Source organism: Poecilia mexicana, unplaced genomic scaffold (assembly GCF_051168715.1).
Source record: "Poecilia mexicana isolate PSO_F unplaced genomic scaffold, ASM5116871v1 scaffold_12, whole genome shotgun sequence".
Classification (NCBI taxonomy): domain Eukaryota; kingdom Metazoa; phylum Chordata; class Actinopteri; order Cyprinodontiformes; family Poeciliidae; genus Poecilia; species Poecilia mexicana.
Genome location: NW_028263381.1, coordinates 24,641,366 through 24,668,169, shown reverse-complemented (window position 1 = coordinate 24,668,169; position 26,804 = coordinate 24,641,366). Strand labels below are relative to the sequence as shown.

Sequence of the window (26,804 nt, the reverse complement as noted above, 5' to 3'; positions counted from 1 at the left end):
TCTGATGCGTTCCAATGTTTAGAGTTTGTCTCTGCCTGCGTACAAGCAGCACCATGTCATGACATGCTGCCGTACGCCAGAGACCCTGCAGGTGCTACCAAGACCAAGGGATGAATTCATCGCTGTCTAATCCTCCCTGCACATTTTCCCAGGGCAGGAACAATTATGTGTTCATTTCATACAGAAACATTTTACTCAAGAAAATGGGGCTGAAGTTCATCAGCTATTAGTATTTTTCATTCTTCCAAACTGCCTCAAACTGATTCCTGAACCGCACAGAGCTCTCCTGACCTCTGATCTCTGACCCAGGGCATCAAACAGCAAATTCTGATTATAAAAATTAGCAAACGTTTCATATAATATCTTCAAACTCTTATAAAACAGACATAAACAGTTTCAGTACCAAATAACATCTGTTATTTGGTACTGAAACTTCCGTATTTGACTTTTTTTTTGTTTTGTTTTTAACGCTGTCGGTCATCTGACAGGTTATAATTAACACCCTCATGCGAGGACATGATAGACTTTATGCAAAGAGTTAATCTCAGAGGCAACTAAAATTAATAAATACAAGAATCCTTTCTTAATATCATCTCATAGACTCTGAACTAAAGGCGTCTTTCTGACCGGAAGCTGGCAACGTGTTGAAGAGTTATGGACTGGACGCTTTGGAGCGTCTGGTTAGGAAGCCCATTCAAAAATTTTGGTAGAAATGGCATGTTTAATTTAAGTCTCCATTAGATACAGAACAGAGAAAACAAAAGAGAATGCAATGTTGAATCCATTTATAGTCTAAACCAGTGTTTCTCAACCCTGGTCCTCAGCGCCCCCCTGTCCTGCATGTTTTCGGTATTTCCCTTCTACCACACACCTGAATTGTATCTCTGGGTGATTAACGGGCTTCTGCAGCACTTGATGGTCATGGAATCATTTGAATCAGCTGTTCTGGAATAGAGGCACATCTAAAACATGCAGAGCAGGGGCGGTGAGGACCAGGGTTGAGAAACACTGGTCTAAACAGAAGAGCTGGCAGTTTATCTTGAGAAAATAAATAAAGGTGCACAAGTTAATTAGATCATAACAAACGCAGTGTGCTGCGGCTGCACAACCAACGCGGATGCGGCTCCGCCGCTGCAATGAATTAAACTTAACTCATCCTGCGGTTTTAACAACTGGAGCTGGAGACATGACCCTTCCACGCCCAGAAAGAGAGCGGTGCTCAGAAGCACAGCAGACATAACATCTGTGTTTTGGGGAAGTGAAACCACCCAAAAAAACCAACAAACAAACAAAAATAATCCTCGCACGCCTGAACCGCACAGGGTAAAAACAAAAGAAAAGTTCAATGGATCGATTTGGATCAGACAGATCCAACTGCCCGATGAACCAGCGCAAATTTCTCTGCAGATGCAACCAGGAGGAATTTGTGATGCTGTGAGTTCAGACCCCAGCAGGTGAAGTGATGTAATTTAAGTGGAGTCGTTTAATTTAATTTATTATAACCACAGTCTGGTTTTTGTCACTATGGAGAAAAAGTTAGATGCATTTATCCGTTTTATGTGTGATGGGATCTGGATTCACGGTTCAACTGGGTGAATATTCACTAAACCACATGGAAATGCGGCTAAATATCTGATGTTAGTGTGAGTATAATTTGACGGGTAAAATAGAACATGACCGATTATTTAAAATCCTGTCGATCAAAATGACGGAGTACAAAGAAGTCTAACGCGACCTCTGGTTACACTCAGCATTTTCTGATTAGTTTTCAACTTCTTTGGTTATAATGAACTAAAACATTTTCAGATGAATATATGACTTACACACTTGTTAAGATTGTAATTTCATATAAAAAAACTTACTGATTAGAGTAATTTTAATCAATTTAGGTGGTTTCATGCCTACTCAAAACAATCATGATCAATCTAATGTTTCCACATGTGCTAAGGTTAAACATCACTAAAACTAGCATAATCAAACTAAAATGTCCAACAGGATGTTTGAGTCCGTTTACACCAGATGAACCAGACGTGGGAATCTGAGGAATTTTTACCTGTCGATGTCATTTGGATTTGAAACAAACTCCTGGGTTTCACATTTTCTGATTTTAGTGCAGCACAAACATTTTCACTAAACTGATCTCAGAGCAGCTTCTGGTTCAGGATCAACGACTCTGAAATGTTGATTTTTGCTCTTTTCCAGCATCTGGAAGATTCCAGCTCCACAGTTCATGTTACATTAAGACTTCATCAGAAAATAAAGAGGGTGTACTTACTTTTGACCACAACAGTAAAGAAGATTGATGGTAAAAAGAATTAACAATATTCTACATTATTTGGCATATCGGAGGAAAAGTGAAAATTAATTTTCAAAGAGATTTTCACCTTGTTATCCATACAAACATAAATGTCGGATTTCTAAACTAAAATATTTTTAACTGAATATTTATTTTCTTACCTCAGGAGACTGGCAGACTTCTGCCTCACTTGTTCTGCCCATCGCTGCGTCATGTCTCCTACTTCACAGCAAATCCCTGCTCAAATTATCTGCCGGGGTCCAAAAGCCAAAGAACCGATATTCATTTTTGTAATTATATTCTTTAATCGTACTTTTTCTCCATCTGAGTTTTTCCAGATTATATAAGTTTTCCAGCACAAAAGTGTGAAAATCAGTTTAGTATTTAGTAAGCTGTGTTTGCTCAAATGCACTGACACTTAGTTGCAGCTGTCAAACGTATTTATGTCTGTGGATAAAGTTTTCATGAGGAAAGAGAAAAGTTTTAATAAAAATCAGGGTTTACTTATTTTGATCACAGCTGTAGTTATGATTGTAAAGAAAGCAATATTTTATTTTATTTAGCATATGACAGGAAAAAAATGGAAATGGAAAAAAGTACATATTTAGCTTCACAATAAAGAATCTGATTAAACTGAACAAATTTCAACATGAATATTTTATAATAATAAGTAATATTTTCTTTTTGAAGGAACAGAAAACTGTTGTGTCTGACTTAAATGGTGGAGACCAGAGTTTGATACCAGGAAATAAAATCATGGAGCAGTTTGTTCAAAGAAAAACAAGAAACATCAACTGATCATCATATTTGATTCTATCTCATCAGTAATCTAATAATCCTGTAGATTAATCTTCAAACTGCAGAGATTAAACTTTCCTGCCAATTTCAGGAGTGAACAAGTTCACTCCTGAAATTGGCAGGAAAGTACCTTTAGATCAAGTTCTAGTAAAACACAAAATTAAATTCAAAGTTTGTTCAAATGATCCAAAGAGTTGATGAAGAATATCTGAACAACAAACTGAGACCCAACAGAACCACAACAGAACCAGACTGAAGCCACACCTGAACAAGTGAGTTTAAACTGAAAGCGTCATGAGAGAAATGAGCCAAAACTCAGAATTTCATGTTGATTCTTGTTGAGGTATCTGGTCAGACTGGGAAAAAATGTTATCTCCTGACATGAACCATGATCACGACTCCCAGTTTGAACACAAACTCTCTGCTGCTGTTATTCTGCTGATCCGGGTTCTGTTGGACCTCACTGTTGACCATGATATTCTACTGAATCGACTGGAGAGTCGGGTCGGACTCTCAGGTCCAGTGCTCAACTGGTTTGAATCTTACATAAAGAACAGGGATTTCTTTGTTTCTATCGGAAACTTCTCATCAGAGAGGTCAAAGGTCACATGTGGGGTACCCTAAGGTTGAATCCTAGGGCCCCTTCTTTTCAATATTTATATGCTCCCACTGGCTCAGGTTATAGCAGGAAATAAGATCAGCTACCATAACTACGTGGATGATACACAGCTCTACATCACGATGTCACCAGGTGACCTTTGACCCCATCCAATAGACGCTTAGACCAGATAAATGTGCCAAAACTTTCTCCAGCTGAACAGAAACAAAACTGAAGTTATTATCTTTGGACCTAAAGAGGAGCGAACTAGAATCAATGCACAGCTTCAGTTATTACAACTAAAAACCAGCGATCAGCCCGAAACCTGGGAGTAGTGATGGACTCTGACCTGAACCTTCAGAGCCACATTAAGACAGTCACAAAGTCGGTCTTCTATCACCTGAAGAACATCTCCAGGATTAGAGGACTGATGTCTCAGCAGGACCTAGAGAAACTCATCCATACGTTTATCTTTAGCCGTATTGATTACTGCAACAGCGTCTTCACAGGTCTGACTAATAAATCAATCAAACAGCTGCAGCTGATCCAGAAGCTGCTGCTGTTCTCACTAAAACCAGGAAGATAGAGACATAACACCAGTTTTAAAGTCCCTACACTGGCTCCCTGTAGCTCAGAGGATAGACTTTAAAATACTGTTAGTTTATAAATCACTGAACGGTTTAGCACCACAATACATTAAAGATCTGTTATTGCTGTACCAACCGTCTAGACCCCTCAGATCTTCTAGTTCTGGTTCTGCTCTGCATCCCCAGAACCAGAACCAAACGAGGAGAAGCAGCATTCAGTTTCTATGCACCACAGATTTGGAACAAACTTCCAGAAAACTGTAAAACAGCTGAAACACTGGGTGCCTTTAAATCTCAATTTATAACCCACCTGTTTAGAGTTGCTTATGGCTAAATTAGGGTTAGAGTGGGTTTTGATGTCTTTGATGTTTTTAATGTTTTTATCTTTACTTTTTATCTATTTATTAACTACTTTTTATTGCTCTTTCTCACTGTTTTCGTTTTAATGATGTAAAGCCCCCCGGAAAATGTAAAAAAAAAAAAAAAAAAGGCCTGGGAAATTGCCACAGTGTGGTGTAAAAATATGTATAGTAATTAGGTTTTGGCTAAGGTGCTAAGGTACAGGCTCCTAGTTGAAACATTAAAAAAAAAAAAAATTTTAATCGACCTGACCCAGAACTTTGTCACCATCTGACAATAAATTAAAAAAAATTTACTACGTGATGTTTTTACTCAGTTTTATAGGCAAATGCTTCTCAAGAAACAAAAAATAAATATTGTTGAAAACAAAAAACAACAACCATCTGACGGAGTTGACCCAGAACTGAAGGTGGTGACAAACTAGGGAGTAAAACGAAAAACTTGATAAATGTGAAGTAATTCAATTTATGTAAAATATATTAAAATGAATTAATTGCACATTTAAGTGAGATTTGTCAACAATTTCACTGAAAGAGTCAGAAAAACTCTGAATGGGATTGACGAAATGCCAAACTACCTCAATTTATATGATGTTATTCTGAAGGAGGCCATATTGTAGCTCATCAGGTCCATGAAATCTTTACAGTTTACCAAAATTAAGCTCTTATTTCGCAAAATTTCATCAAAGTTTTATAAATTGTCAGTTATGGTGTTGACACATCATGGTTGTGACAAACAACTTAGGAATAAAACAGAAGAAAAACCTAAAGAATAACATAACCTAACCAGAGCTAACTAGCTCTCCTAGCAAAGGAAGAGAAAAGACGACGTCATGGGGTCCTCAGAAGTTCTGGTGCCCCTCAATAATGCCTTATTTTTATTTTTATTTTTTTTACATTCTTTTCATTTCTGACGGTGTTGACAAAAACTAGGGACAAAGTTTAATGGAGCTGGAAAATATATTACACTACAGAAACTGAATTTCTCTGCTTTGTTTCAGTTTGAGGCTCTAAAGTTGATGATGTGAGATGCAGCGCCTGAAAGTTTCTACTGAGGCTTGCACTCAGATGCCTGGATTCAGAGTACAGACCATGACACCACAGATCCCTTGTTGACCTTTAGTGAACACCTGTGATGAACAGAACATGCAAAATTTGTTTTTGTCTGGTTTTGAACCAAAGACCTTTTGCATGTGCAGCAAACATGATAACCACTAAACAGTCCATAAACTAAGCCTGAGATCAAAAAATTATGGAAGATGTCAGGAACAGAGACAAATGGTTCTACTGAGACTTGAACTCAGATCACTGGATTCAGAGTCCAGAGTGCTAACCATTACACCATAGAACCACCAAGTGGTGGCTTAAGTAAAGTAGCCTAGATTTCAAAGATGCCTACAATGTAGTCAATTGGCAAATGAACCGTCATGAAAGAGGAAGGCTCTTGTTGTCTCACTGCACCCTAAGAGATGCATAACCTCCAAAAACTGTTTGTCTGGTTTCGAACCAGAGACCTTTTACTTTTTACAATTTGTTGATGATTCATATTTCTAAATAATATAGTTTTTTTTTTTACTTTCTATTCTAATATTATTTCTTTCATGTTTTTCAAGTTGCATTGGTGCTTTTAGTTAACACTTCCAAATTAATGTAATTATTTTATTCATGATGATTCAGCCTGAAAACCTGACATCGTAACTGAATGGGATGTTTTTAATGAAATCCCTGCTCGGCTCGTGGCGGTTGCAATGACAACAGCTGTGCTTCACCCCTGGTAAAAGGGTTATTTTACCTTGCGCCTGCGTTTTAACATTACATGCGCCTTTGCCTTTTACAAATTTCAGGAGTCATCACATACAAATGTAATTTCTGAATGTTCAATAAACGACAAACTTGGACTAATTACTCGTTCGTCTGTTAATGTACGTCATTCACAACAAAGATCAAATACAGTAAATGTGTTTCATTACAAACAAATGGATTCAACGGAGATAATTATGTGAAATTAAATTAATTGTCTACTTAAAACAAAATTGTCTGGTGTTCTCTGGCATCTCTTTGAGCTCAGAGTCTGAGAGGCTTTTCCTCCATAAAACTATGTTTTTGTTTTTTCTCGCATCTTTGCGTTCGTCTTTTTACTATAAATCTGTGAACTGGTCAGTGAAAAGATGCAGCGCTCTAGAGCATCTTTATTATCGTAAAACAACTTTCTATTTTAATGTGAAGAACAGAAATAGTAAATATTTAGTATGATGTTCATATTGTGCATGTCTAACAGGTGATCTTTTCTTTATATTTTTGGGAAAATCTTTATTTTTATTTCAATAATTATATTTAAGTTCAGATATATTTTTTTTCTTTTTATTTCAGCTCAATATATCAGAAGTGATGTTTAATACAGAGTTTAGTATTTTTAATACAGACTTTAGTATTTTTACAATATATTTAATTGCTTCATGATGAACAGAGTCGCTTTCAAAAGTTGCGTAATACCGCTTGGTAAAGGTAAGAGCTTTAGATTTTCAATTATATATCATTATTTATTTCAAATTATTTTGTTTTTTATTATTATTTATTGTTAATTCATTTGTGTTGTAATTTTTCCAAATAATAGAGCCATAGTCAAAAGGGTCAAAGTTCAAATGGCCGTTATTAAGAAAGGAATTCCCATAATCCATCACAAATTATCGAGTTAAAATTGGGAAAGAGGGCGGGTCCCGCCCTTTGTGCTCCAGACTCATATTCTCAGATTCATTTGCAGACATTTCCTTTTCTTGCACGACGGGGTTGTTTAAGTAGGTATTTCATGGTATATTTTCAGTAATAAGGAAAAGTTTTTATTGTGTTTTAACCGACCCTGAGTTGAAGGCTGTGCAAAATGCGGCCCATCTCGCCTCAGTAAGTATATCAGTTGCTATCTAATTTTAAAAAATACTATCTTCAGAAGCTTTTCTAGTTTTAAGTAGTTCAAATTACAGCAGTTCTTTTTTATATATATATATAAAACATAGCGTAGAAGTTTTAGGACGGAGAATTCCGTAAATTTCACCTGGATGTTAACTACTAAAGAAAATTGTGGGGGCAGGAGGGGCAGTTAGGACCGCCATTAGACCACGGGACAGGGGTAAGACAATTAACACCGGGGGACAGAAGAATGAAAGAAAGAGGGGAAGAACGCGGTCTTAGATATTAGAGCCCACGTTTAAAGCTTTTTAAAATAATCCTTAGTTTCCTAGCCAATATGGAAGACTTCATAATTATTAAAAAGCTATAAGTTATGGTGATGTGCAGAAAACTAAAAGCAAAGGAAATGATGATAACTGAAGTGCGTGGTGGAGTTTTATAAATGGTGCGTTTTGTTTTTAACGCGCATGTTGTTTATTAAAAGCCAATTGTTGCGGTTTCTGTCGTTTAGCGTTGCACCATTTCAAATGTGTGGGGCGTCAAACACTGAGGACGTCTGATACATGTAAACCTTACGGTCAAGGTCCGGTTCGTGTGGATGCGTTTAGAATTTAACGTGTCATATTCAACGTAGCTTTAAATGGGTTTCATTTAAAACTGGTTTAGTTTTAAGTAGTTACATTCTTTATTGATATCCTATAACGATGCAATAACAATATTTTGTCCAAGGCATTCATAAGTGCATCCCTGGCTTCATACGAGTTTAACATTGAAGGCATCACCTTATTTTCATGGGAAAAATCAATCAGAGATCCGAACACAGACAACACCAGTAGCTACAGGCTAATTCTTAACAAGCTACAGGTGCTTTATTGGTGTTGGCAAGTCATCTAAAGTTTTGTTAATTTGGGGAAAAACTTTATGCAGTTCTTTGCATTTTACTTGGTTGCTGCAGGATTTTAACATGTGCGTAGCTCAGGTCTCATTCGCTGTGGCAGTTTTAAACTCAGCGGGTCCGTCTCCACGTTCATCTTGCCTTTCAATGCAACTCGAAAAAATCCGTTACAAAGTATTTGTTGATGATTCATATTTTTAAATAATATAGTTTTTTTTTACTTTCCATTATATTAATATTTCTTTCATGTTTTTCAAGTTGCATTGGTGTGTTTAGTTAATACTTCCTATTAATGTAGTTATTTTATTTATGGTAATAGAAAATCAATTTCTAATAGTCAATTCTTTTTATTTTAAATTAATTTTTTTACAATGAGGCTCTAAAGTTGTGCAGTAGGTAGAGCTGCTGTCTTTCAGGTTTTTGGTTTTATTTCCGGTCCAGGATCTTTCTGCATGGAGTTTTTGAATGGTTAGTTCTTTCTGGGTACTCCAGCTTCCTACCAGGTCAAACCATGACTCTCAGGTTAATTTGTTTCTTTACATTTTTCCTAGGTGTGAGTTTGTATATATATATATATTTTATTTTTGCACTGTTTTCTTTCTCTGTGTTGCCCTGCAAAAGACTGGTGACCCCTCCAGAGTGTGCCCCGCCTCTTTTCTGCAATGTTAGTTGGAGAAAGGCGGATGGTTTACAATCTTTAATAATAATAGCACACTCTGACTTTCTTGTCTTTATTAGGATTTTTTTTGGTAATTTTTTAAAATTATTTTCCTGCATTGTATTTTATTTGTAGTCTGCTTATGGTTTTAGCAGTTTCAATGGAGGGAGTCCTTTCAATCTTAAATTTTTAATATATTAGTCCAAAATTATGTTGAGAATTTTTAATTAAGGAAGAAAAATAAATAAACTATTTTTCAAAATGTCATTTAATTCAGATTACTTATTCTTAGAAAAACTGTTGTAGATTCTCAACTTAAACTATTTCTAAATTATTTTTACTTTTCACATATTCAAAATAATCTTACATGTAATTATGATTGTTGTTGCATTTATGATTATTTCTTTTCTTATAGTCATATGTGCTAAATGTTTTTTCTTTTTATCCACATCATTTTACCAAGTTATTTATTTGCATCTTTTACTAAAGTTACTTTCCTTTTCTTACTATTCTGGAGTCAGTCATCACACGTTTTTAATATGCGACTTTCTTAAAAGATTTCTTTATTTTCAAGATATCTTTTAAGTTTTAATTCATTTTTAGACGTTTTCTTTCATTTATACTTTTTTCCACAAAGTAAGCATTTCAGTGAAAGAATGGTATCAGTTGTTTAATGTGATTTATTATTTATGGAGCTTTCTTGCAGTATCGTCTATCTGATCCAGCAGCTTCACACGAAGCGATTCAGATGTCGGTTCGTGAGGCTTTAAAATGTCCCTCGAAGCCCTGGAAAAGAAGGGAAGACTTCTGGGCTTTTGAACAAAAGGAAAAGCTACTGCAGCAAGAACTAACTAGCCTCAAAAACCAAGTTCAACAACTAACAGAGAAGATAGAAACTTTAGAAGTTTCTGCAGCATGTAAATGTTTAACCACTACAGAAACTCAGGCTCACTCCACTGTTCCTGGTCCAAAATTTGTTAGAGACTAATGTCAACAATGGGGTAGGGTTAGGGTTGTTTGTTAGTTTTGGTAATTAAAAAAAGAAAAGCAAAAATATGTAAATAAATGAAAACAGGAAGTGACACCATGAAAACTCGGGGAGATGTCGGAGATCCGCAAATTTGAACCTGGAGGACCAACCAGGCGGTTTTCCTCCTGAGTTTGGTATTTTATGAAGTGCTTTGCAATAATTATGTAATTATGTTTGTTGTAAAATGTACAATTATTGGTTTTGTTTTGTTTACATGCATGAGTTATTTTCCACAACAAAGGCATTTTCTACATTTTCTAGCAGCTTTGAAATTATTTTCCTCATTCAAATGGCAACTGTAGAGTCAGTCATGTATTGAATATGTGATTTGTTTGTTTTCTGTGTGAAGTTTTAAGTTTTCTGTGGATGTTTTCTCCTTTTTAAACTTTTGTTCACAAACTAAGCATGTGTGACATGAAGCATTAAGAGCGGGGGAATAGTCTATATGTCAGGATTATTTCTGCTGCTGTTCACTTAACTATCAGTGTTCATTGCAAAACATATTTTATTTTTGGTTACAGTGTCACCGGACTGATCCGGCGGCTTCTCGTGAATAAAAGTATTCATGAGGCTTTCCAGCTAGAAAAAAGTTTTTTTATTTATTTTAATAAATATATTTTCAATTGCTTTGTGTTTTGACATTGTTTTTTTCCTAAAATCTTTCAAAGAAAATTGATGCCATCAGACAAACAGAGCAGGACGAAGAGCTGGACCACTGAAAATTAATTTTATTTTCTTTAAATTAATTTGTTTTGTTAAAATCATTGTTTAATTTGTATCATTTTAATTTTACTTGTTTTTGAAAATGTGTTCTGCATTTGTGAATGAAGTCATTTTACATTTTTGTAACATGATAAAACAAGATCAGCCCTTTATCTTGTAGTTTAGTGTGCAGTTTAGTTAAAGTTTGAGGGAAGAACTAACAGTTAAAGTTTTATATAAATATTGATGGCAGGGATTTTTTTAATGTGGTTTTATATTGTTTTGAAGTTTTGTTCAGAATTTATATTGTGCTCAAAAAATCTCTTGTTTAAAATTCACTTTTACAGAGAAATATTTTGTTATTAGAGTTGGAAGGGAAGATTTTAGTTATTCTGTTGGTTTGTTTTTACTGTTGAACAACATGGCTAACGAATGGTGTGGAGAACCCAAAGAACCAGAACCGGTTGTCATATGGAGCTGGAGGAGAGCGGGAGGAGGATTACGTTGTAGCAACGTCTGCAGAGAGTGAGAAGTGGGACAGAAAGGTTGCATCCACAAATTTAACGTGGATAGTCGTTCAAAATGGCAACATTAGCAATGTCAGGACGAGGTGGAGAACCGATGCATGCATCGTCATCTGAATGATTTTCATGAATGGGAATCGATCTGTCCGGTGAAAACGCCGTGTTGTTGTCTTTTTGACATGCTTGAAGATGTTGAGTGTCTTCCCCATGTAAACTGATATGCTGTGTTTGTAGAAACCTTTTGTGACATTCTTCAGTTTTTGGATAACACGACCCTTTGTGTCCTTCTTTGCCACAGCAGGTGTAGTAGGTACATTAGTCTGCCTTTTCCTTTTCATCAGCAGACCCCTGCTTTCCTCTTTGGCCTATACGTTTTTCCAGAGAAGACAAAAACTCTTCCTAGAAACCAAGTTCTTGCAGGAATCTCCAAATAGCCGGACTTTAGCCGGCACGGTCTTCTTGGGTTATTGTCTTGTGGGACATTTTATTCTATCCATCTATCCTCGTCTTCAAGGTCAGGCTGCAACGTAACTTGAACAAATTGTTTGGAATTTCCAGCGATGATTGATTTGCTCTCCACCTTTAATGTCTTATTAAATAAGTAAAATAGAGCGAACTGGAGCGGCATTATGTCTTGCTAAAGATGCAACCATGTTTTTTTGATGTTTTTTTTTACAAACAATATACAATTGAATACATAAACGTGCTCGAGGTGCTGGGGTAACAAATCCATAAATGTTATTAGGAAAAAAAAATAGAAAATTACAAATCAAATTCATCACTCAGGTTTACAAGTTTCATATCTTTAGAGTTGTTGCATATTTTTAAAGATTGTAAAAAACATCTTGCATAACCTAAAGACAGTGAGGTTGGGTCTGTTTTTAGCTAATTTACAGGATTTATGTGGAACTTAGCCAACATAATAAGAAAATGTGATATATTCTTTCCCAGACATAGTATTATTGGAAATACCAAATAAAACATGTTTAGCATTTAAAAGGAACAAGTACATTACATGTCCGGCTAAAGAAAACATTGAAATCACGCTAAAGGTTTTGCTAAACGAGCGTTCCCAAAAAAAGGTGGGTTAATGTTTCTTGTTCAACGTGACTAAAGGAACAGAGAGGATCAATATTTGGAATGTATTTTCTCAGTATTAAATTTACTGTGCAAAATTTTAAGAGATACCTCACGTACTTTGTTTGAGATAAAAAACTTTCTTGGCAATAACCATGTTTGTTCCCAATCCATATCTGAATAAAGATTGTAATAATAATTAAAGCTCCGCGGAGCCTCAAGCGGCCCTCGCAGCCAAGCGCCGCTCAGGCCTACAGCCACCGCGGATGTTCCAGCACCGCCTCCCTCCGGCCACCGCCGACGCTCGCGCGCCGTCCTCCACGCGATCCGCTTCGATGCCTTCGGCAGCGTTCCCTGGCGACGCACCCAAAATCTGGAGCAGATTGGGCCATGTGGCAAGGAGATACAGCTGTTGATTAACCTAGGGGGCGCAGTGGAGTCAAATTGCAATTAAACTCTATTGGGCTCCTGTCTGGTGCAAATCGGATGATGCGTTTGTGAATAAGGGACGATCGTATGCACATGGCGAGGGACTGCCATTTGCACATTTATGCCACTTAAAGTGAAAAAGTTTGGTGAAGTTTTTGACTTTTGAATTTCACTTTTGGTGAAGTTTTCATATTACTCTAATTCTTTGAGTGATGGAAATTTAAAATTCAAACCTTTTTTTACAACTGAATTATTTTATTTTATTGAGGGTAGCTTTTCATGTAACATACTCCAACTTTCTTGGTGTGATGAATGGAGTACATAGTTTTTCACATCCTGTTCTTTGTGTTCCTATTTAAATTGATTCAAATTTTGCTTCATTTCCTAGTCTGACATTCTCCAATTGATTAGAATCTTTGTTGGTATAATTTTTGTACATTATCCTGCACTTTATTATAATTTTATTCTTCCTGTGGTTTGGGCAGTAGCAATGGAGGAAGTCTTCTCAATCTAAAATAGTTGTTCATTAGTCCAAATTATGTTAATGGAGAAATCTTAGTTAAGGAAGGCAAATGAATTATTTTTTAATATTTTATTAAATGCAGTTTACTTCTTGTAAAGATTTTTAGGTGATATTTTATAACTGAAAGTATTTCACAATCCCTTATAGTTTTCACAACATGAATATAATGTTAGGTGTAATAATGATTTTTTTTTAAATTTACAATTTTTTTTATATCCATTTTGAGTTTTTATTTTCCAAAACAAATGTGTTTTCTAGCAGCTTCTATTGAAATTATTTTTATTTTCTTATGTACATGACAACTTTACAGTTAGTCATGTATTGAATCTGTCATTTTTTTTATTTTTAAGTTATCTCCTGATGTTTTCTTTCTTTTAAACTTTTTTTCACAAACTGACCATGTGTGACATCAAGCATTAAGAGTGGTGTAATAGTCTATATATCAGGATGATTGATGCTCTTCACTTAAGTATTAGTGTTAATTGCACAAAATATGTTTAACATTTCTTTTTTTTTTACAGTATTGTACTGATTTGGCGGCTTCTAGCCAAGCCGTCAATAAAAGCATTAATGAGGCTTTTCAAATAATTCTGGAGGTTGTGGAGAAGAAAAGTCGCCAACTGAAGGCTGCCAAAAAAAAGTTGAATTTCTTCAGGCCGAAGTTGTCAGCTTGAAGAAGGCACTGATTGAATCCAATGTTAAATTGGAATTATTACAAGGCTCCTATGCATTTTATGCGGACGGTAGGTTTATTTAAAGTATATCATCTTTATTAAATGTTTTATTTATGTTTAATGTTTTAATGAAAATATGATATTATGGTATATCATCAGATATTTCTAGTGTTTACAGAAAGTATTGGTTCTTTTATGTTTTCTTTATATCTTCTTTTGGTAACACTTTATTTGAAGGGGGGTGAATAAGACTGACATGACACTGTCACAAAGTTGACATTATTCAAAATGTCTGTTATGACAACTTGACATTAACCAGGAAATCATTACTGTTTAAACTTGACCTTTAATAACATAAAGTTACCTAATTTTCAAAGTGCAATCAGTAATACTTTTATAACAAATTTATATCAGTAATGATTTCTATCCTGGTCCTGGAGGGCCCGTTTCCTTTAACTCTTAGATGTCTCCTTGGTCCAAAACGCTTTAATCCAACAGCTGAATTTCCTCCTAAGTGCAGTCAGGTTCTCCAGAGTCCTGCTAACAACGTCATTATTTGACTCAGGTGTGTTGAAGCTGAGACACATCTAAAATTTGCAGGAGACCCTCCAGGCCTGGAGTTTCCCACTCCTGTTTTAGTCCATACACTACAAGTTTTGAGATGAAAGATGTGAAGTTCTGCTCCAGGTCTCTGTTGCAATCATGTTTTTTCTAAAATTGTCCTTTGGCGTTTTTATGGTTTTTTTACTCTCTGTGATGAACTGCCAGTCTTGTCCAGGGTGTACTGTGTGTATTGATAATTCTGTACTACAGATACTTTCCTTATCGCAATCCAGGTGTAAGACAATCAATGAATTAAAGGAAGTAAATGCATTTTATAGACAATGTATCAGTATTTCTTAGTCTTTTTATTGTTCATATTGTGCATTTTCCTAAGTATGTGTTTTGACATTATTTGTTTTTATGCTCAAATCTTTCAGAGAAAAAGGATGCTGACACCCAAACTGAAGAAGATCAACTAGCAGATGTGGAAGAGGAAAATATGAGCTGGAGTAATGATATTTTTTTTCAGCTAATTTCTTTTGTGTAATTTTGTTTTACATTTGTAAAGTTGTAATTTTGTTCAGTTTTTTGTTCAGTTTAATTTTGTTCAGAATATTGTTGTATTAAAGGAGAGTTTGAACTTTGTTAATGGATTAATTTAACATTTTTCTAACATGATAAAACAAGAAGACCCTTCTTGTAGTAAAAGTAGTCTTTGTGAAGTTGAGTTAAAGTTTAAGGGAAGGACCAAGTAGTAGATTAGCAGACAAAATTTAGATACAACTGTTGGTTTTGACACAGCTTAGTTGTAAAGTAAGATTTTAGTTATTTTCTTGCTTTCGATTTTTACTGTTGAACAACATGGACAATGGCTAAAGAATGGTCTGAACCATCCAAGAACCAACATCAGAATGGATACAGTAAGGAGCTTGACGAGAGAGAGGGATCAGGAGGGGAGAGTAAGAAATGAGACAGAAAGATTACACACATCTATGTGCTGTCATCTAAATTGCAACACATAGGGGATTATATGCAATTCTTAATTATGATATGTATAAATATAATTTTTAGTATTCATAATTACGTTTGAGATATCTTAAGTTATAGTAATGGATATTTATCTTGTAACATGATAGATCTGTCATCATTTCAGATATTTTTAAATTATTATGAATTCATAAGAATGAAATTTAAGAAATCTTATTTTTAGTAGTTATAATGTAAATTCAAATATCTTAACTTTTCTGAATAATAAAAATATACTACTAGAATCTAAATTTGTAGAAATCAAGAATTCCAGATATTTAAAGAAAATCCCATTTATTTTAAAGTTGTTTGCCATAAAACAACATTCTGCAGGTAACTATTTGAAAATCTTATGACAGACTTTGAAAATATATTTTTTTATTTAGATATTAAAACTGTAATTAGAAATAGCAATAAGTAGTTTCAGATGTTTTAAAGTTTATATTTTTCTGGTCAAAATGCATTTTAGATGTCTGTTTTTATTCTTTTCATCATTAACATTAAATCAGACTAGATATCTAGTCTAAATATTCGAATGTAATTACGAATAGTTTTACTAAATTAAATTTATGCTAAATTGGCTTGCCATAAAACATTCTGCAGGCAATTGTTTGGACAGCTTAATGCCAGCACAGAGGGGCTTAAACATAATTTTTCATTTATATATTAAAATTTTAATTTGAAGTAGTTGAAAAACAATTTCAAATGTTTTAAAGAAAAGCAAATTTTTTTCAAGTCTAGTCTAGAAGAATAAATAAAACAGTTACGAGGGTTAAAATTATGTTAATAAACTAATGTCCAGGATAAAAGTTGTTGTTTATGGAAGCTGGATAAATTAACAGGGAGCTTTTCTACTTTGAAGTTACATCTCAATAAAATTCTCTGCTTCACTTGACCTTTTTTGGAAGACAGTGAGTTGGTAGGAGTAAGTAGATGACCTTAAGTTTTGCGTTTTGTCGTAAAGGTTGAAGACGTTACAAAAATAACTGTTCCGACACAAGAAGGCTCTTTGCACGTACGGTGTTGACGTCACATCTGCATGCGGCTCCCTTGTTTCCACTTTGAGTTACTATGACTGCTAGAAAAGACAGTCATATTTCAGACACAAAAAAATACAAATTAAAAAAATACTATGAACGTTGTTGTCTTCCTAATATAATGGGCTTTTAAGTTTTCATTAATTTCCAAGCGACCCTGATTTAGGATGGTGGCATTTTCTAAAAGCAGAAACTTTGAACCAGATCTCTGACACCAGAGCTGCTGCTGTTTAGCTATGAGGCTCGTTGCACTTCGTCAGGCTTCAGAAGTAAAAAGCCCAAACCGTAACCTCCCCTTTGACATTAACGACAGTACTTTAAAATAAGGTAAAAATCATTATCCATTAGAATGATTAGATACTTAAATAGCACATTTTTAGAAGAAAAACATCAGAAAATATTGCCTACTAGCATAAGCTAAGGTTAATGTTAGCCACATTTAATAAAGTAAAACTGACCTTCGTATCAGTGAATGTATAACGAGGCGAACATCTTAAAACCTCTCCAGCTGACTTGTTGGGGCTTTGGATCGATGTTTATAGCTTAATCAAGCTTTTCAATAGATCTGAAACAACCGAGCCGCTTTTCCCCAAACCCGGTAGTTGACAATATTCACAGGCGAAACCGAGGTGCAAAGAGCCCAGCAGTTTTTTCCGGTTTACTTATTTCTGCTGGGTAGAAGTTTTATTTTAAGTTCAGTGGTCCTTCGCTATAACACGGTTCACCTTTCACGGTCCCGCTGCGTCGCGGATTTTTTGGTGCAGTTTTTTCACAGTGCATTGTGTTCTGCGTCCTGATTGGCTGAACGGGCTCCGAGCTCCTTTTCTACCTTTGTGCCAGTAAAGTTACGGTATTTGAATATATGTGATACAGCTTGGCCATTCAGGAGATGAAAGCTGGAAACTTTGAATGCCTGTTGGAAAAAACTGTCCAGAATCAGCGGAAAACCGACCGGAGGCTCGTTTGACGGTCGCTCTGCCGTAGATACAGCCGTGGATCTGGCGGGGCAGCTGGGAGGAGACGCTGTGACGACATGACGCACATCCGCTGAACGCCGCCCCCAAGAAAAACAAGGGATCACTGTAATTAGTTTAAGTAATGTTGAGAAAATAAATTTAAAATAAGCTAGTTTTAAAACTTAACATGTCTTGATTCAAATGGCCTAAATTGTGGTTTTAAATCAGTAACTTATTCTGGCCTATTGACCTTTATGTTACCTGTAGTTACTGCAGATGGTTTGCTAGGATCGTTTGAACTGCCTTTTGTCTGTGGGAAAACAATACAGTGGAAGTTGTAGCTTTTCACACTCATCTGTGAAAGGCCGTAAACACGGCAGGGGTTTAGGCTTCAGATAGAGGGTCAGAGATAGCTCCTGGTTGGAGGAGCAAAGATACGCCTTATTTGAATAAATTAAATACAAGAGGATAAAACTTTCTACACAGAAGTAACAGATTAGATTTGCTCTTGCAACTCTCCAAAGATGTCTTTGCACGTCTTTGCTTTCTTTCCTTCTTTCCATTTATGTCAGGTAAATGAATGTATGTCTCCGTTGTTCTGCAGTTTCTGTTGTAAGTTTATACATTGTCTTATATTGGATTAAACTCTGTAATTCTGTGACGTCAACACGCATTGTTGTTTTCCTTGTGGCTACACGTGGCCCGCCGAGAGGACCTGGGATCCAGAGGAAGAGAGAGCCAAACTTTTTTCCAAAGTTAACTATTTTAGATTTTCTTCCTTAACAGTAACCAATTTGGATAGAAGATAGTTAAATTGTACATTGATGTAAATTGTAGATTAAGACAACCCCAAACTCTGAGTGATGCTTCCTCTTCAAGACGTGCAACTGTCCTAGTGTGGCATCTGTCTATCCATCCGGTCCTCAGGCCCCCTGTCCTGCTTGTTTTAATGGTTTCCCTTCTGCCACACATCGGCTGAACTTACAATGACAAGTGAGTTAGCAGCTACTGCTGAACGGTCTCCTACATTTCTGTACTGAAGACATGAACATCAGGGTGATAAATACAAAAACTGGTCCCTGCGTGCTCTGCGTCCTCTCTTGATTCTGGGTGACTCCAACTTGTCTCGACTTCCAAACATACCTGATAACAGAATTCAAGTAGACAGTTTCCCAGGTGCGACCATACAACATGCCAAATACATTTTACAACACAACACCGCTTCTTCTGACTTGGTACAGACGGTCATTCTTTCTTTTGGCCTCTGTAATAGAACACAGAGAATTCCTTCTATGCTTCGAAGAGAAATTGGAGCATGTCGAACGTTTCCACGTGAAAATTATTTTACTTTGTGTGAACTTCTCCAACAACCTCCCACCCCAACAAAAATCAGTTCGGAGAACATTGCTTCAGGCCTCCAGTGAAGCTGCAGCTGCCGCCCAGCAGGCGAGGGGAGGAGGCAGCAGGGAGAAGCTGGCCATCGGGATGCCCCAGAAGGTGAAGGCCGCAGTTCGAGTTCGGCTCAGGGCCCTCGGAGGGGAACCCACAGACCGCATAAGATGTCCCTCCTGAGGACGGGGACGGCGTCCCCAGGTGGAGGGGCTCGGTGCGCCAGAGAAATGGTTCGGCACTGCCGCAGGCGTACCTGTGGGGCTCAGGAAACGGAACGCCTCCTGGTCAAAACCATCCAGGCGTTCATGGCAGCCACCGACACCATGAACATCCTCCTGGACCGGGCCCACATGGAGGAGATCGTGGGCCTTTGGCAGAACCTCCCCGAGGTGGATAAGTGTACCCGTGCCACTACAAGGACTCCCTGACTGAAGGGAGGTTCAAAAAGGCGAGACCTCTGCTCCTGGCCCAGCCGGGGGTGGAGAGCATGAAAAGGCGGCTTCCTCTCCGACACACGTCTGATCTGTCTTCATCGATGTTTCAGCTGCGTGGTGGGAACGGGCCGCCTCCTGGCCCGACGCCAGCCGCGGTGTTTAAGGAGCTGTGCGCCATGTACCCAGGCAGCAGGAGGGTGGAGGGAGTTCTGATCAGCCAGTGGACCCTGGTCTTGAGGGACTACAATAGCATCAGGTCTGTGGTGGTGAGAGATCCACCAGAACCTCCTCCAGCTCTTTGCCGTGAACCAGGCGACCCTCAGTGGTACAACGGATTTGTACGGCTGAAAAGGCCAAAAGCCCAAGGAAGTCGAATATTTGCAACAACTGAATTGGCCGTGGTTGATAAAAACTGGAGGTGTTGCAGGGTTGTGCTGCATTATTTACTGATGGCAGGTATTTCAATATGCAATGTTGATTAAAAGCTTAATATTATCTTATAAAGAACTGAATTTATAACATTAATTTCTGAGAATCATTCAGATGAATTTTCCTTTGTGAATGAAAATTTACAGTTGATTTAATGGTAATTAAATCAAGCAGTTTTGTTGTTCAGTGCAGTATTGGATGCATCTCTATTGATGTCTTCACACAAACTGAAGAATCATGTTTGGAAGAAGACATTGAGGTTCTGATGCAGGAAGAGGCAATGATGGATGAAGATAATCAATTTCTTTTCGTCTCTACATAGTTTGTGAAACATTTCCAAGGCAAATGTTTTCGCCGTGTTTCACTCTGCGAAACCACGGCGCAAAGCTGTGGCTATGAGTAGGCGGGGCTTTTTCCCCTCACACGCGAGGATGTCCGCCACATTGCAGCCAGGGATGTGGCGGATCTTGGTGCCGCGACTGTCCTCCGCGGCTATCTGAGGTTGGCCGACGGCCCTGACGAGCTGCCCCTTAACGCACATCAGTTGCCGTCTCTCTCTCTCTTCGTGTGGCGACATGTTTTTTTTTTTAAACAGTTTTCCAGTTACACAGACGGCGCCACAAGGCCGGACGGCGACCCCGGTGAGGCCACGGACCTGAGGGCGTTTTACGCGGCCTTCCCAGTCACCCTCAATGGAGACCCGCCATCCAAAAAGCTGAGGGTAGACGCTGGATTCCCTGGCTCCAGAGGGCTGTTCCACAAGCGGCGGTCGGCTCAGCTGAAGCTGAGGAGGCGTCACCTCATGAGTCAGTTGTTTTCAGTTCCTCTGTTGCTCAGAATTGATGCAGGGTGCGTTTTGCTCTGGTCAAACCATATTTCTTTCTGTGTCCTAGCCAAATGGAGCAAGCAGAAGCCCACCTTGGACCAAGTCCAGAGATTTCTCTGGCGGTCCAGGTGGAGCAAAAACTGCGTTCCAGCAGGGGAGGTAGTCAGGCGCTGGGCTCCTTCCCGTCCAACTGGCCGCGAGGAGACGGATGTTGCCCGTTACGTCGGTGGCCAGAGCTGGGCCGGCCTTGTAATCGCAGAGCCAGAGGCCTGGTGCTGGAAGAGGTGAGTCAATTTTGCAACACATTTTTAAATGTGCTTGTTAAGCACCATTTAAAAAATCTGCTTAAAAAAGCACATTTTTAAAAAGCAATTTAAAAAAAAGTTGTTTTTTAAAAAGCTCTTTTAAAATGGCTTTGGCGAGAGTCATTTACATCACCGTGTTATTGTTGCAGCAGCCACTGTGTGTACTATTGAGAGGAGGGGAGAGAGAAAAATAAATTTTAACGCCTTTCCATTTACTTTGACAGGGACCAGGGATTTCAGCCAGGGGTCGTTATCTGTGACTACCACGGGCGGCTCGTCAGCGCGAGCGAGGGCCGTCAGATACTTGGCACCCTGAAGGAGGCCGAGGACTCTTTTTCCTAATCGGGCGACCAGGACCTCTGCATTGACGCCCAGCCCTAACACTGCCAGTGCCATCCGCACATTACCACTTTTGGCAGGTTGATAAACCACTCGGCCAAGAAAAATAATTCAAAGTGCGTCGTGGCAAACCTGGCAGGGCTGGCACAAAGCGATGAGAGACATTGTAGCCGGAGAGGAGGTCCTGATGGACTATTGGGGTCAGGAGGAGCTCGTTCGGAGGAGAAGGAATGGACCTTGTGTGGTTAAACGAGAGAGCTGGACTCCATGTTTTTTTCCTTGATGTTTTTTTGTAAATAGTTTATCATTTATTTCAGTGTTTTCCATGAAGAGTTAAAATAGTTATTGTTGTAAATAGTCCTCTCCTGGGGCTGCCACCTTATCGTGGTGGAGGGGTTTGAGTGTCCCAATGATCCTAGGAGCTATGCTGTCTGGGGCTTTATGCCCCTGGTAAGGTCACCCAAGGCAGACAGGTCCTAGGTGAGGAGCCAGACAAAGCGCAGCCCGAAGACCCCTTATGATGCACAACCTTTGATCTGGTGTTCCCTTGCCAGGACGTGGGTCACCGGGGCCCCCCTCTGGAGCCAGGCCTGGAGGTGGGGCACAATAGCGAGCGCCTGGTGGCCAGGCTTTTACCAACGGAGCCCGGCCGGGCTGAGCCCGAAGAGGAGACGTGGGTCCCCCTTCCAATGGGCTCACCACCGGTCGGAGGGGCCAAAGGGGCAGTGTGCCACGGGCGGCAGCCGAGGGAGGGGACCCTAGCGGTCTGATCCTCGGCTGCAGAAGCTAGCTCTTGGGACATGGAACGTCACCTCTCTGGTGAGGTGTTCTGGGCACGTCCCACCTTGAGGAGGCCTCGGGGAAGACCTAGGACACACTGGAGGGACTGTCTCTCTTCTTTATTTTCCCTAATCCTTTATTTATTTTGTTTTCCACGTTAAAGAACACAAGACAAACAGAGCATTCGGTGCTGCAAAGCTGTACTTCACGATTGAAGAGTTTGGGTGGCTCCAGCACTGGCTCCTGATCAGAGAAAGATTAAATCCAAAAACTGACCTCGTTGTGTTCACTGAAAACTTCACACAGCTGAAAAAATTGGTTAATGTAAGCCAAAAAATCTGGGCTGAAATGGGTTTGGCTGGAGCCCCTACATTTACTGATTTTTGAACATCAATCGCAACTTAATTATATCAATTTTACATTTACAAAACCAAACATAAAAATTAAATATTGAAAAAACTTTATTTTCCAAGGTCTGAGATGTCCTGTCCCCCGGAAGCCGGACCGAGCTCAGTAGAACGATGTGCCACAACATCACAACTGTGGAAAAGTTTTACGCGCTCAAGAAATCCACCTCCCAGCTCCTGGCTTTACGGAAAAAGTTTGAGCACATCACAAATCCTGAGCTGTCCGCAACTCACCCAGAAGATAATGCTATTCTACTAAGATTGTCAGAAACATCAAGTGACTCAGAGGACGAGACGGAGCCAGGAAAAATAAAAGTTTGTTTTAATCTCTCTTCTCTATTTAATTCCAGTTAATATTTATGGTACCTCAGTGCCTGCAGTTTTGGACCATTCACACATCCTCTTTTTTGGAAGATATATTGAAATGTGTTACATATTTCAGAGTGGGACAGAAAGAAAATAAAAATTCAACCGAGGCTGGACCTCCATCATCCCCCCGAGGCTGGATTATATAATAAACCAGGCTGGACCTCCATCATCCCCCCGAGGCTGGATTATATAATAAACCAGGCTGGACCTCCATCATCCCCCGAGGCTGGATTATATAACAAACCAGGCTGGACCACATACATAAAGTTCGTTCAGTTAAAAAAGAGGGCAGGTGTTTCTCTTAGAACCGCTCATATATTCTCAGACTCCTTGACGGAAATTTTCTTTTTCTTCTACAGCAGCAAGGGAAGTATGTGTTTTATGGTAATATTTGATGAACAAGCTAAAGTTTTTATTGGGTTTCGTCTTAATAATTATGTATATATTTTGAGCTTTATAGACAATGGAAAGTTATTCTCCCTTGAAATTGCCTAAATTGTCCGACCCAGAACTGCGAACAGTTCAGAATGCTGCCCAGTTAGCTCGTGTAAGTATAGCAGTTGGTAACTATTTTTAAAAAGTATTGTGTTTCGAAGGTTGTGTAGTGATAAATATTTCGATTGATAGTTATTGTTTATGGATATAAAAACATACCTGTTAAGTTTTAAGTTGGAGAGTGCCGCCGTTGGACTACGGGACAGGTGAAGGTAGTTCAGAGGGTGAAATAAATGCAAGACGTTTCGAACGTGAAGCTTCACCAGCGTTTGATATTAACGTAGCTTTTAATTTGTTTTATGTAAGATTGATTTAATTTGAAGTGAAGTAGTTAAATTCTTTATTGATGTTGCATAAATATACAGTTACAATATTTTGTTTTCCACACAATAGCTACTCTGCTGTAACCTTTCCTAACCATTTCTGTATTGGTGATATTTATGTCAATATTGATATCTAATAAATTTTGTTTTTGTGTAATTGTGATAAAAAAAACAATACCTATCAAAAGAGGAAACTTTCTCCGGCATTGGTCTTTGTGGTCCTGTTTAATTTAAATGTATTACAATGTTTTGGATTTTGATTTCCGTGGTAGATTATCCTGCACTGTGTTATAGTTGTAGTCTGCCTATGGTGGCATTGGAGGAAGTGTTCTCAATCTGAAATAGTTGTTAGTCCAAATTATGTTATAGGTTTATAATATATTGTTTTGATTATATTTATGTTTAATGGTTTAATGAACATATGATGGTATATCATCAATTTGGATGAAGAACTTCAGATGAGCTGGACCACTGAAAACTTTCTTTTTTTAAATATATGACAGATGCAAAGTTGCCATGCATTCAATATGCGACTGTCTTCTGTCTTTTTTATTTTACTATATTCAGTTTGAAATGCTGTATGTGTTTTGACATTTTTATGCTAAAATCTTTCAAAGAAAGTTGATGCCATCAGGCAAACGGAGTAGGACGAAGAGCAAAATATGAGCTGGACCACTGAAAATTACTTTTATTTTCTTTAAGTTCAGCTGTTTTGTTAAAATCTTTGCTTAAATTTGTACATTTTTATTTGATTAGTTTTTGAAAATGTGTTCATTAAACAGTGTTCTGCATTGATGAATGGAGTCATTTTACATTTTTGTAACATGATAAAACAAGATCGCCCCTTTATGGGTCATCTTGTAGTTCATGAAACAGGTATTCTCCAATACCAGCAGGTTTCATGTCCTTAGGCAGGACCAGCTTTTTATACTGGACCTCCTAGACAAGCACTGGCAAATACAGGCGAGAGCCACCTCCTGTATCCTCGCTTGTATTTGACCAGGTTTGGGCAGAAGGACAGGGACACTTTGGATCTGATTAACTTCGTCGATCCATGGGCCGTGGTCTCACTGTCCGTCCATTCTGCTGTCCAAGTGTATGCCCGAGAACCCGGCGTCCACCTACTGTTTGCGCGTGATGGTCCCCTGGAGTTGGTTGGACCTCATAGATCCGTTTACTCTGTACTTGGTATCCATGAGGCCACCAATTACCAGAGCGACCTGGATCATCGTAAACTTGAGCTCAAACAAACATTGGTGGACGCCTTGGGTGACTTGGGCACACTTACCTTCCTGCAGCTGTATGTGGACAGCCCACATGTACACATACAGATGCCATTTCGGCATCCTGTCAGTGGAGCGGTGGTGACGTCTCGCTTATCCCACCCTCAGTTCCAGCAGGCCTTGCTCTCCCGAGCTCGCAGCTACATTGACCATATGGACCTTAGGGTAGAGCAGGTCCAAGGGTGGGATACCGGGTGAGCTTATCCCAAAGAGTTTCTTTTGCTGGTCAGCTCTCAGAATGCTCTTTGTGGAGAATGCTCTTGTGACCCTGGTCAATGACAGCAACAATGACCATGGGCTCATGGTCACTCTACAGAAGGTCTAGGACCTTTTTGTGCAGGGATTGGAGGGACTGTACTCCAGCTCAGAGGGGGTGGCAAGGTACGACGCTTGCTGGAAGTCGTACCAGTATGAACTTGTGTTAGAGGAGATGTTCTTCGGGCATCCTCTTTCGCAGTCAGACTTCCAGCTGAGCATCAGCCTCGGCACCAGCACGACCAACTTGAAGAGCCTCACTAACAGGAGGGGCTTCATCGGGTTGCCCCACCACTCTGCCGCAAGTGCTGGTGAGATGCCACCCCCTTTTCACCATTGGACACGAAATGTGCTCCAGATGTATTGTCTGGAGTGCATTTTGTCTGTTCGCCAGGTGCTAGAGGCAGTTCCTTCTGTCCTCGTTGCTGTACTTGTGCACTTATTCCTCTGCGACGTCTTCAGACGTAACGATGACATACCCTACAGTTCTCTCAAGGGCGATACAGCCCCTGGGAGATTGACTGGTAGAATAAAGCTGGAGATGTTTGCAGAGGAACTGCACAAAAAACAGTTTCCCTGTACCCCTTACCATCGGGCGTGCACGTGAAATTGTAATCCAGGCCGGTAATGATCCGCACAAGTGCCTTGTTGCGGGCTTCCAGGCCGATGAATTACAATTTCTCCCAGCTGTGAAGTTCCGTGATTTTCATGGGGGACACAAGCTATTCTGGAACTGCAGGAACTTCACAGTCCTCGAAGGTGAGGGGATCAATGTGGCTTGCGACTACCACTCTCCAGGTGTGTACTGAGGTGGAGAGGCGGTCCCTCAGCTTCTCTCGGAACCTTGAGAAGTACCGTGACCATAGCATGCCATGGTTGGGTAAGGTACTTCAACGGGTTTCAGAGAAGGTTGATGCCGCCCTCCGCCTCAAGATGCACACCTTCGCTTCGGCTATTGGGATGATCATGAATGGGGACTATGTCGACTACAAGAATGACTGTAGAGAACCTGACGGTAAGGGGAAGACTTTGCAAGACCTGTAACTCGATTAGTGGGTTAAAAATATTTTGGCCATTTTCTGGAGGAAGCTCTGGCTTCCCACATGTACGAACTGGTTTATTTTTATTTTTTCTTGTTCAAATCACAAGTTTAGCAAATTCTTCATATTAGAGATTTCCTTTTGAGGTCTGCGTTTCTGAATGGACTTATTTTACATTTGTATAACATGACAAAACAAGATCGCTCTTCTAGAGTGAGTTAGTTTTGGGTAAAGTTAAAGTTTGAGGAAAGAACCAAGTTAATTAAACAGATTAAAGTAAACCCCCGCCAATAAATATCATGATTTTAAACGTTAAAGAGGAGGGAAGGACAATTAGCTGGGGCTTCAGTGAGGGGAAGATAAAAGCTCTCCAAAAAAAAAAAAAAAACAAATCAAGATGTCATAATTACTGATGGAAGCTCTGTGTCAAAATTGACAATTTTCGAACAAAATACAAAGAATATTGTTCTGAGGGGTTACGTGCTCCGAGGGAGAGAACCTCCCTTTATAC

At 38.8% G+C, this 26,804-nt stretch overlaps 1 non-coding gene across 1 annotated transcript; it reads right to left on the bottom strand.

The window, feature by feature from the left end:
• Positions 1-5,917: 5,917 nt before the first annotated feature.
• Positions 5,918-5,989, bottom strand: trnaq-cug (transfer RNA glutamine (anticodon CUG)). The gene has a single exon. It is a non-coding gene; the product is annotated as a tRNA-Gln (tRNA).
• Between the last annotated feature and the right edge of the window lie 20,815 nt (positions 5,990-26,804).